Genomic DNA, 12,396 nt, shown 5'->3' with positions numbered 1-12,396 from the left:
TTTTTTTTTTTTTTAAAAATTTTATTTTAATTCTTTTTCTGTTCCATTCTATATTTTCATTCAGCTCGTCTTTTTTTTTCTTGATCCGTAATCTATCTGAAATGTTCCAAAAAGCGGAAAAAAGGTATATTTTTACATCACGTATATTTTTACGTCTATTTTTATGACCGCCCTGCTAATAACATGTAGGACCACCTTTAGTCCTCAAAACTGCTAGCACCCGCCGTGGCATTGATTCCACAAGGTGCTGATAGGTAGTCTGAGGTATCTGGTACCAAACCCTGGTACCAAGCGCTCACCAACTGGTCCTGCAATTCCCTCACATTGCGAGAGGGTAGCGAAGCAGCACGAATTTCCAAGTACGACCACAAATGCTCTATTGGATTAAGGTCAGGAGAATTTGGGGGCCAAGACGAGACTTGAAAGTCAATGGAATATAGCTGGCAAATGTAGGATATAGCTGGCAAATGTAGGATATAGCTGGCAAATGTATACCGAGCAGTGGCACTGAACCATAAAAAAAACATCAGTGTACCGGAGGGTGGTACTTAACTAGACCGAGTATATATTTACAAAAGCGGTGATTGTCAACATGCACCGGTGAAAGTCGACTACCACCAATGTCGGCGGTCTTTCACTGTAGTATATGCATGAAAAAGTAAGTAAACAGAAAATTAAAATGAGCAACAGCACGGGGGTAGACTGGACAATGGTCAATTGAGCTGTATTAGCTGTCGTTGTTTTCCATAAAATGAAAGATTTTTACTTAAGTAATGCTACCTATGCCACACGCTGCTTACAACCAGGTTCTATTTCAGTATTTTCGCGCTATTATGCAATGACCCAATTTAAATTTGAGAAAACAAAAAGCTCGAACTCACTATTTTATATTAAATAAAGATTGAAGGGATTTTTGTGTTTAGTGGTTTGTTAGATGGAGATCGTGTATTCAAGGATTATTAAAAGAAAAGTTTAAGTTGAATTGAAGAACTACGTCATACATAATTGACTTTTCTCTCTTATGTAAGTATTTCTCGAAGATCTCCGTTTATTTCGTTCTTTAAATGAAGTTTGGTCAATTTCATTCTTTTGCGTTCTTATTGGGGATATTTTTTATTTCTCAATTTGTCCAAAATAAGCGGTTATTATTAATTTTGACCTGTTAGTATTATTGACAACCAGATTTATCTCTTTAATGGTAAGACATATACAAATAGGCGCACCCATGTCCCAATGCTATATAAACCGTTTAATCACATTGTCCAAACTTCATTGGTAACCGGTTAATTTAATAATAATACGGGTAATATTGGTAATATCCGGTTAAAATGAATAATTTGCAATGTTTCTCACTTTGACCTAAAGAAGCTGCTATTATTAATATTGATCGATTAACATTATTACTCACGGATTTATTACTTTTACCTAAACATATATACATTAAATATAGTGATTAAAAAGCTTCCGTACTACTGTACAGATTTTGATAACTTTTATTAATATTATACACTTTTCTTTTATTCAAACTGTAAAAGAAACTATTTTTCCTGAAAATATTTATGAATTTTAAAAGATAATTTCAATTCTTTTACCCAACGTTAATGTTCGAGTGGTATTTTAAAGCATTTTGATTATTAAAAAAATTGCAATCCTGGCATAATTAAATTTAAATTTATGTGTATAAAAGGAAGACATCATTATTTAATAGAATACAAAAATGTTTGTATTTTCATTCTTAAACACAAAACATAAATAACTATTACTTTTAAATGTAGAAAATCAAATAATCCGTTACTCTAAATGAAATTTGAAATTTAATTAAGTATTCAAAACACACACATTGAGAAATTTAGTGAATGTAAAAAATTGCTTTTATCGTAAAAAAAGAGTTTTTTTTCTAGTCGGCACAATTTTTTCATGTATTTATCAGTTTTTTAATAAAAGTTTAGAAATAAAGAACATTTATAAAAACGTATTTTAAAAATTTTATTCTCATTTAAGAGCGCTGAAAAAAAAAATTTGAAAGAAAGAATTTTTCGTTTAAAGAGAAATTTTTAAATGTATTCCTTTATTTTTCAATAATAAAGCTGTCTGCAACGCCAACGCATAGATTATTATTTTTTATTCGTTTCAATTTTTAATGAGCTTTCTTTTCCCAAAAATATAAGCACATTATTTTTTAAAAGAAATATGTTTTTTGCTTTCTAAGAAATTATTTAAGAAAATATTCGCCTTCTTGTTATTATTACTGGTGAATTGTATGCTTGACATGCAGACACAAGTTTTTGGATTATACTTAAAATAATTTAACAGTCGTAATCCTTTTTATGACAAAAACACAAAATGTAGAATTTAAAAATAACATTTTCAAAAGAATATTGCTTTTTTCCAATTTTTTTTTTAACTGCACTGAGAAAAAAGTATGGTCAAAACTATCAAAATATAGTAAAATATAGTTTCTGACCTCTATGGGAACACCAGAAAGCTCGGTTATGGTTATCGAAGCGATTTGGTAATGATCTAGGTAAAATCCACAATAAATATGGTTTTAAAATATGACATAAAATTTGGTAAGTGTTTTGAAATTTGGTAATTTTTTCATAATATTTTAGAGAACACGCCTAAAAACCATTTATTCAGTTTAATTTTTTCTTTTCAGTTTCATATTTTTAGTTAAATGTGTGGTTTTTAGTTAAAAGAGTTATAATTTTTTGAGTCTCGGTAAACCATTACCGTGAGAACGGAAAAATTACGAAAAAAATGATTTCCATATCATATAGTTTGGTTTTATTAACCAGAATTATGTTTTTTTTCTTCTTCCTAACCAGAAATTTCCTTACCATACAGTATGCAATATTTCTACCAGACATTTTTTCTCTGTGTGTGCAGAAACTCTACAAATATTTTCTCTTTCCACCAAAAAAAGTATTCAGGACAGTGATTTCGGTGAGGAAATAAACAATTTGATTTCCCAGAAAAATTTTAATTTTACTAATTCATTTTAGAAATTAAATAATGTTCTGAGAAGTGTTGCGTGAAACCGAAAATTGAATAATATGCATCACCGTCAGAAGACAATACTATATAACTATGCATCGCATTTTTTCCCCTCAACTTTATAAATTTTCAGTTGACAGTATTTTTTTGTTATATCTTTATCGCATTATACTTTAAATAAAAAAAAAGCAATAAATAAATAAATAAAAATAAAAACATTTTAATTATTTTTAAAATATTTTCTAAAATATTGCGCAATTAATTAATTAAAAAATTATTATCATAAATATGTATTACATATTAGAGATTTGCAGAATAGATGAAAACGGGAAACTCAATCGCTGTAGTTATGTCGTTGTTGTTGTAGGCGACAGTTTTAAAATAAAATAAAGTACTTTGATATTTTACTTGACTTCTAAGCTGTCATAAATTTCACCATACGTACCAAGGCACCTGCATGTTCTTGACTGTACTGTTTTTAAATATTAAGTAAATATAAATTTAAAAGCTTCATACAGATCATAGAACTACTAGGTCAAAAGAAAAAGAAAATATTTCCAGTAGTTGTTGTTTTTGAAGTAGGTCATTAAGGCAAGGAGTGCGATTTTTTTCTTGTGGCCCCATCTATGGCTAATAATTCGACTTCTGCCACACCCATTTATAGAACGACCCATTTATACATCCATAGATCGCAATTTTGATCTGAATTAGAGAATGATCTATCTCCACCAGCAGAGGTATAATTAAATATGGGAGCACGGAGGACTTTGTGACTCGGCAGATTTAACGTGCACTAGTCACCATTTTCTACACAGGAATTCTTCGACTGGCTGAATTTGAACTTCCGTCCTCACGAACGTTGGTCCAATACCCTGCCAACCATGCTATTCCGGCTCCATCGCTGTAGTGAAATTGTTTTATTGCCAGTAGTTAATTATTATATTATCGAGTTATTATATTATCCTTATTATATGTTATTATATTATTATATTATCGTAATACCAATATTATCGCGGTTGATTCATATTGATGACAAATAATGATAATGATATTATCCTAATCGATAATTATCGTAATTTTTCATTCAATACACATTTTAAGTCATGCCTTCAAGATATTTTATAACATATATTCTAAAATATCGTGTTCTAAATAATAAATATTTAAAGATAATTTATATATTTTAAAATATAGGCAGTTTACGATTTATCGCTCTGATCCACAAAAAAATTAATTAATAAAAGCAGAGTGGGTGAAAAGGGAGAAAAGAGGAATGAACGAAAGATTATTAGCCTTTTTGAAGTTCTATTTTTACATTTCATTAAAATAGTTTTTATCATATTAAGATATCATACGCTTCAATAAATTGTTTATAAACTGTTTTAAAATGATAACATAAACGAAGCAATTTCATTTTTAAAATATATGCTTAAATACAAAGTATTTTATTAATGTTTTTCAAAACAGGAATTGGAAGGAAAAATACGTTAATTTTTGTTTAGCTATTTTTTTTAATCCTCTTTTCGCTTTTTTTTTTTTTTTTTTTAAAATATTAAGTGAATTCCTTTATTTGTATTTCAGAGATTATATTTTTTTTTTCGAAACGCACAAAGAAGTTTCTAGAAGAAAAAAAAATTCTTTCGTTTAGTTTTTTAAGGCATTGATCTAGCAAAAAGCAAATTACACAGTTCGGAATAAGTTTTTTTTTTTCATCAGACGATTCTGAAATGAAACATTTGTGTTTGGCAGGAAAATATTCTTTTTTTTTAAAATTTGTATTTCGCTGAGCACCTGTTTAGACGAAAAAAAAAACATCGAGCTGTGAGTTTTTTTGTTTCGATATTTGTAGAGATGTTTTCTTTTAATATTTTTATTTTCTGTTAAATATTTTTGGTTACAATAAGATTTTTTTAACTTAATTAAAGAAAAATAATAATTTACATTTCCTTTAAATTTAAAATTTTTATTTCTTTGAAATTTTGATAATTTTTTATAATTCCCAGGTTATTAAAAGTTGATTTTTTTATTTATTTTGTACCTAGTTCAAATTCTCATCATTCTAAAATTATTTCCATATTTCTTGCTTTAACTACAAAGTTCTAATGTTGCTTCATTGCAGTAGTAACTCAGAAATCTCATAACTTTTAATGAAAAAAAATCGTGGTTGTCTTCTGCTGATATTTATCTTTTTAAAACTTGATTCTTTTTTTTTTACCGTGAATTAAAAAAGTTAAAAGCAGATATTAAATTAACCTACTTTATGGTCAAAGTATTAATTAAGAATAAAAATTATGCTGTGATGAAGAGGTTAGATTATAATTTTAATTTAGCTTAACACATATTGAAATTAAAAAAAATTGATACTTAAAAAATTTTTAAAATTTCTCCCTCAGTTATGAGCAGGATTTTCTTTCATAATATAGTTTTTTTTATTATATATATCTTTTATAACGTTTACCCATTTTGAGTACTTTTCCATATTTCTTAAACTATTTAATTCTATATAAATCATAATTTTTAATAATTATTTATTAAAATTTCATTTGATAAGAAAAAAATCAGTTTGTGTCGAAAAAACGGATGAAAAAAGGCAAAATTATCGTACTTCGAGTAATAACATTTCTGGTAAAAAAAAGTAAAAAAAATATAATTCTGGTTATGAAAATCAAAATATATGGTATCGAAAACATTCATTTGGTAATTTTCGCATTCAAATGCTTACGATTTACCGGAAATTCTGGTTTTAAGAATTATAATTCTTATTACCACATATTTTGCAAAAAATACAAAAATAAAAAGTTAATTTAACCGAATAAATGGTTTTCATGCAATGATCTAAGGTATTATGATAAAACTACCCAATTTTATCACACTTACCAAATGTTATCACAAATCATAAAGCTATATTTTATTGTTGATTTTACCAGAATCAATACCAAAACACTTAAATAAAAATTACCTATTTTTGGTGTCTCATTAGAGACAGAAACACAACACATTTTACCATATTCTGAGAGTTTTTACCATACTTTTTTTTTCATTGTGGTATATTTATTCATAGAATAAACATAAAGAAAAAAAAACTACGTTTTTGTCTCTGATTTTATAACTTGTATATCAGTTAGCACATAGTAAAAAATATTCGTGAGACTGAACACCAAAAAGGCTGGGACCTACTACTGAGCACCAAATTCCAAATTTTCACCAAAGTGGTGTTTCACTAAGTGTTCCACTGTCCCTAAACACAGGATTGGTTCCAGTGTAAAGAAACAACTAAAACGTTCTTTTACTCTACTTGTTGAAAACTATCTGCCTCCATGTTTGTTTATTCAGCTACACTAAAGCTTATAATTACTGTAAAATATGATATACAAAAGAATCTGAGAGTTGCGTTTGCACTACAATCTAAAGCAAGAATCATAAATTCATGATGCATGCACACATTAGTTAAAAAAAAAATTAGTTTGTTAATCAAACATACACGCAGCACAGACAGAATATTAGTATGAATTCGAACAAGAACGAGGTGAATAGAAGTTAAATATTATAAAATTATTTTATACAATTGACAGATATATGTAAATTGTATGAGAACATGGATACCTGCAGGGCTGATTGTGCTCCGGAAAAAATCCGGATTTCCGGAATTTTCGCTAACAGTGATCCGGAAGTTTCCGGAGATCGAAGGTCCAGATGTTTCAAAAAATCATTGATTGCAGAAGTTTCCGGAAATCAAATTTTCGAAGGTGGAACTTAAAAACACAGTTTATTTTATTTGTTTGTAAGGGAGAGTCAGAGAGATACTTTATAAGCTTATATTCATGATTGATATTCCTTTTTTATCAGTAAATAGTTGTTATAATCATAAACTAAAGAAAGAAAGACATATTTGTAAATTTTAATTACTTCTGCAGGTCATCATAGGTATGTGTAACATTTTAAATATATTTTAAGTAAACTAAGAAGTATTGAGAAAAAGGAAGAAAAAAAAAACATGTTTAAATTTCTTTCAATTTAAACTGTCTTTTTTTTTAAACTCAAGAAATTTTCCGGAATTTTGACATGGGTTCACAATCACCCCTGTATCTGTATTATACAACTAAAAACATACGTGCATTTTTTTTATTATTTTATACAATTAAAAGATATATGTAAATTATATGAGAACATGGATATCTGTATTATACAACTAAAAACATACATGTATTTCTTCGCTATTTTATACAATTGACAGTTATATGTATATTATATGAGAACATGAATATCTGTATTATACAATTAAAAACATACGTGCCTTTTTTATTATTTTATACAATTGAAAGATATATGTAAATTACATTTGAGCTGGGTTATCTGTATTATACAACTAAAAACATCCGTGAATTTTTTTATTATTTTATACAATTGATGCATGTAAGTTATATGAGAACATAGATATCTGTATTATACAACTACAAACATACATGTATTTTATGACTGTTGAGAAATTAGTCAAATCAATTCCACAAGAAGATTGTTTGGTAAATAATCGACCACTATCAATATTTTATTTTTATTAATTATTTGGACGCCATACTGTCACTCTCTTGAAATGACACGATTATTTGCCTTTCCGTTTCTGATAATGGTCCAAAAGCACTTGTTATGCGTTTAAAACGTGCCCTACCATTATTCGATACAAAAATTTAGTTTTATTAGACTAAATATACGGCAATCATTCGACAAATTTACGGAATTCCGAAAAACGCAAACTTCTTTACCAACGTGCTGTAGATTCTGTAAGCTTTATCAATTATTGCTGCTAAGATTTAACTACATTTCTCCAAAGTGTATGAAAACTCTCGACTCAGTAATTGAATTTTTTTATTCATAATTATTTATACCCTTTTAAGAGTTTTTTAAAATCAAATTGGGGATTTCCACAGGTTTTACAGCGCAATAAATAATTATTATATTTGAGGTCAACACTTAATATTATTAAGACTGGTAATTATGTGAAAATCCAATCATTAGAACAAAATTTATTCAGGGTTTCAATCTTTAATTTTTTTAGTTATATTTTCTCACTTTGCAAGGTGCCAATTCAGTGAGAGAAATCGTTGCTCAGTTAAAAAAAAAACGTATACAAATGGCATTCTTTAAATTTTATTTCCATTTTATAACTTCAAGAGTAATTCTGGTATTTCCAGATGTTTTATGAAAAAAAAAAAATGTTTGAAAGTGATTAAGTAATAAACGAGGTGAAAAAAAAAGTTCAATGTAATAAAATAGTGAATCTTTTAAATTGCAAGATTATCTTATTTCAAGAGAACATTGCGTTAAAAAAGATGGGGGGGGGGAGACATATGATTATCAATTTTGCTTTTTTTATATACTAAAGAATGTTAAGATAATTTCCCAGTTATCATAATTTATCTTTTTACATTTATTTAATGTAAAAGAGGGGGGAGGGGAAAGTTTTTCGTAAAAATAACTTGAAATACTAAGTTATCACATTTCAATGATAAAAAATGATTTATTTATTCGTTCATTTATTTCTATATTTTTCCTAACGTTAATTTACCTTTTTTTAAATATACTAGTAGTTTAATAATTTAAGCTAAACTTATTTGATAATTTACTTTTATCAAGCGTTTTACAGTTTCCATTTTAAATCGCAGGATACAAATTTAAAAAGAGTTTAAACACCCGTGGCTGGAAAATGTTTTTTTTTATAATAAAATTCTCTTTTATCTCATATTATAAAGTTTTTTTTTTTAATTTTGAAAATAAAAATAATATTATTCAAAGAAAATAGTTTTTACTCTTTCATTTTCAGTTAGATTTATTACTACTCATTTTTTTGGAAAATATTAGGTTGTTAAAGAATAAATGAGTAATATATAAATAATAAATTTTCGAGCTTTTTAAGACGGCAATAAAAATGAAAATATTATTTTTAATTCACAATTATTAAAATATTATTTTTGCCTCTTTTTGCATTGCGTTTTTTATTTTTCGAACATCAAAAGTTTCCCAAAAATTGCTTTTAATTTTTACTTTTTTTATATTTTATAGATACATAAGTTTTCTCTTTTTTTTAATTTTTTGCTTGGATCATAAATATAATAAATAATTTTTAATATTGTGCATTAATATAAGTTTTTTAACGATTATTAATGATATATAATTATTTTCGTTTTATTGAATGTGTACTGAATAGAAACAATTTTGCATAAAATTTGCCATTTAATGCTCATAACATGCGTAATAATATTCAAACAGCTACATATTTATTTTATGCACATGTTACCGTGAATGATCGAAATCAAGAGAATGTCGACCTTCACCGGTGAATGTCAACAATCACATAGCCGCTTTGGTGAATATCCGAAACAATTATTGTATTCGATTTGATATTAATTTATTCGTTAAAATTATTATATTTATTCGATATTTTAAAATCTGCTGAAGATAGATTAGGAGAAACATCAGTGTTCGGAGTACCGGTTAAATACATACTGGGTTAAAGGCACTTGTTTTTTTTTAAAAAAAGTATTGATGTAAGGCATACCGGGCAGTGGCACTTAACTAGACCGAGTATATATTTCGGACATTCATCATGGCGACTATGTGATTGTCAACATTCACCGATGGAAGTCAACAATCACCGATTTCGGTCATTCACAGTAACGCATACATTAGATTTTATTATATTTCAATCCATTTCTTAAGCGGATTGCATTAAAAGACGTACATTGAACCACTACTTTTAAATTCATTAAAACCATTAGCAAAATATTGAGTACTTTTTTTTATTTATTAATTGAACTTATATATATATACAGTACAGGACCCGTTATCCGGAAATCAAAAAACCGGAAAACCAAAAAACCGGAACGAAATTCGATAAATTTTCCCGCCATTTAAAAAATAAAAAATTTTTCTTCCTCATAAGATTTTAGGATTTTTCCTTCTTTTTTGAAAGATGTTTACCTTACTATCATTTTGGAAATAATCATTAGTGTATTACTTCATCGTTTTTTCTTCTTTTTAAGATTATTTTCAAATATTTTTTCTTTTAGTTGGATTTAACAATTAAAAAAAAACTTTTTAAAGCGATTCAGAAAACCGGAAAAATCAGTAATCCGGAATAGCGATGGTCCCGATCGTTCCGGATAATCGGTTCCCTACGTATATGTTACTGAGTAGGACCGACATTGGTGGCTGTTGACTTCTATCTGTGAATGTTCTCACATAGTCGCTTTGGTAAATGTTCGAAATATATATAGTAGGTCCAGTTAAGTGCCACAGTCTGGTATGCATTTGCCCGGTGTACCCTACATCAATGTTTTATTAAAGTCAAATGCCACGGGCTAGTACGCATCAAACCAGTACTCTGAACACTGATGTTTCTCCTAATTTCTCCTCGGCAGGTATTAGAATATCGAATAAATATAATAATATCAACGAATCAATTAATATCAAATCGGATATAACAAATATGTCGGACATTCAAAAAAGCGACTATGTGATTGTTGACATTCACCGGTGAATGTCGACATTCTTTTGATTTTGGTCATTCACTGTAACATACATAAATACTGATATGCTTTTTCTCTATTTTTTAATTTGCGCTCATATTTTATATAAAATACTCATTTTTTTCTATCGTCTATATTTTCGTTTTTGTAAGAGTTATTTTTTCACTTTCTATTAAATTCGAAATGGCTTGAAGGTTTAGAAAAAGAAGTAATAGCGGGGAGAGGTGGGAGATATTTTGGGTGGGGTGGTCATAAAAAAAGCGGAAGTGAAAAATCAGCGGTAGAATCAAACGCAGGAAATATAGGTTAAGAAACAGAGAAAAAAAATAAGAAAGATTCATTGATTCTTTTGGACGTTGAAAATGTTTCTTTTACACACTTAACTGCTTTTGGCTGCTTACTCCCATTGTGGGGGGGGGGGAAGTTCCCAAGAAAGCGACACACTTTTTCCCTTTTTTTTTTGATTTGAAATCCATTTTTATCCTTTTCTCAATACAAACTGAAATCGAAATATTTTGTCGTCTATGCAGATTTTCTTATTTTGCGATTTATTCCAAATTTACTTTGAAATAAGATTCGAACAAGTTAACAGATGCTTTTGAGCAACAGTTTGGCATGAAGAAATTTGAATTAAATTAAGCTAAAATTATTGCAGAAGGGTAAGGATTTATAAATATATTTTTTTTGTTGTTGTTGCAAGAAATACATCTTTATGAAAAATTTTGATTGTTAAATTAAATACGAAAGTTCGGCCGGCCTTGCATAAACAATTAAAATTTTAAACAATGAGTGTTTCTATGATTAATTAAAAAATTTTTTATATTTCTACACAAATTCCCTTGTACTCCATGAAACTATAAACAATTAATTTTGCAAGTACCGGATGAGTATAATAAGAATGCAACCGGGATATCCTGGTCGGTAGGGTGTCCAAGATGTTGTGGTTTCGATTCCCGCCGGCTGAAGACTCCCCTTGTAGTAAATGGTGACTGGTGCACTTTAAATCTGTCGAGTCACAAAGTCCTCCATGTTCCCATTATACCTCTGGAGACACTGAATTGGAGACTAATCGTTCTCTAGTCTAGGTCAAAAATTACTATCTGTGGATGAATGAGTAGATCTATGAATGGAGGTATGATGTGAGGTGTGTGTGCCGGAAGTCGTATTCTCGGCCATAGATGGCGCCACTGAAAAACAAGACACATGCCTTCTGTTTTTAAATTAGCTTCGTTTCACCATACAGGCTTGCTGATATTAGCAAGTGGCATTAGAAACAACATAATACGAATAAAGCTAAAATATTAAGATTGACTAAATTCGACATCTAATCTGTAGCAAGCCTCTTCGGCTGAATTACAATTTATATCAGTGAAACTGTATATGCTCTGTATTTCTTTTTATTTATTCTTACTTAAAAAGGAATTATTTTATTCACAAAAAATTTACTCACAAAACATTTTGTACCTATAAGGATATATTTGGTACCTAATAAAACTGCACCAATGACCATGATGTCAGCTTTACCTATCATCAAAATTATGCATCAATTATAGTAACTTGACTTTTTACTCTCTTTTAAGCGAATAAGTATTATTTAACCATATTAACTTAGCTTTTTAGCACAAAGCTCATTTTGTTATTTCAATTTGTAACTGTTACCAAAGCTTTTTTTTTTATTATCAATGAACTTATTCTCATGAAAAGTGATAAATATATTAAAGAGATAGTTAGAGATAGTAGAAACGACTTCACATGCCTGAAATTGTTTGCAAGTTATGTGTCAGAATTTATTAAAACTATTATATTCCAACAACTATTATTTTCCCTCAACTGAGATTTCGTTTTTATGATCTAGTTAAGGAATAATTTAACGTGT

Source organism: Parasteatoda tepidariorum, chromosome 6 (assembly GCF_982258835.1).
Source record: "Parasteatoda tepidariorum strain Cologne lab strain chromosome 6, Ptep-v5.0, whole genome shotgun sequence".
Lineage (NCBI taxonomy): Eukaryota > Metazoa > Arthropoda > Arachnida > Araneae > Theridiidae > Parasteatoda > Parasteatoda tepidariorum.
This window is presented reverse-complemented; position numbering follows the sequence as displayed.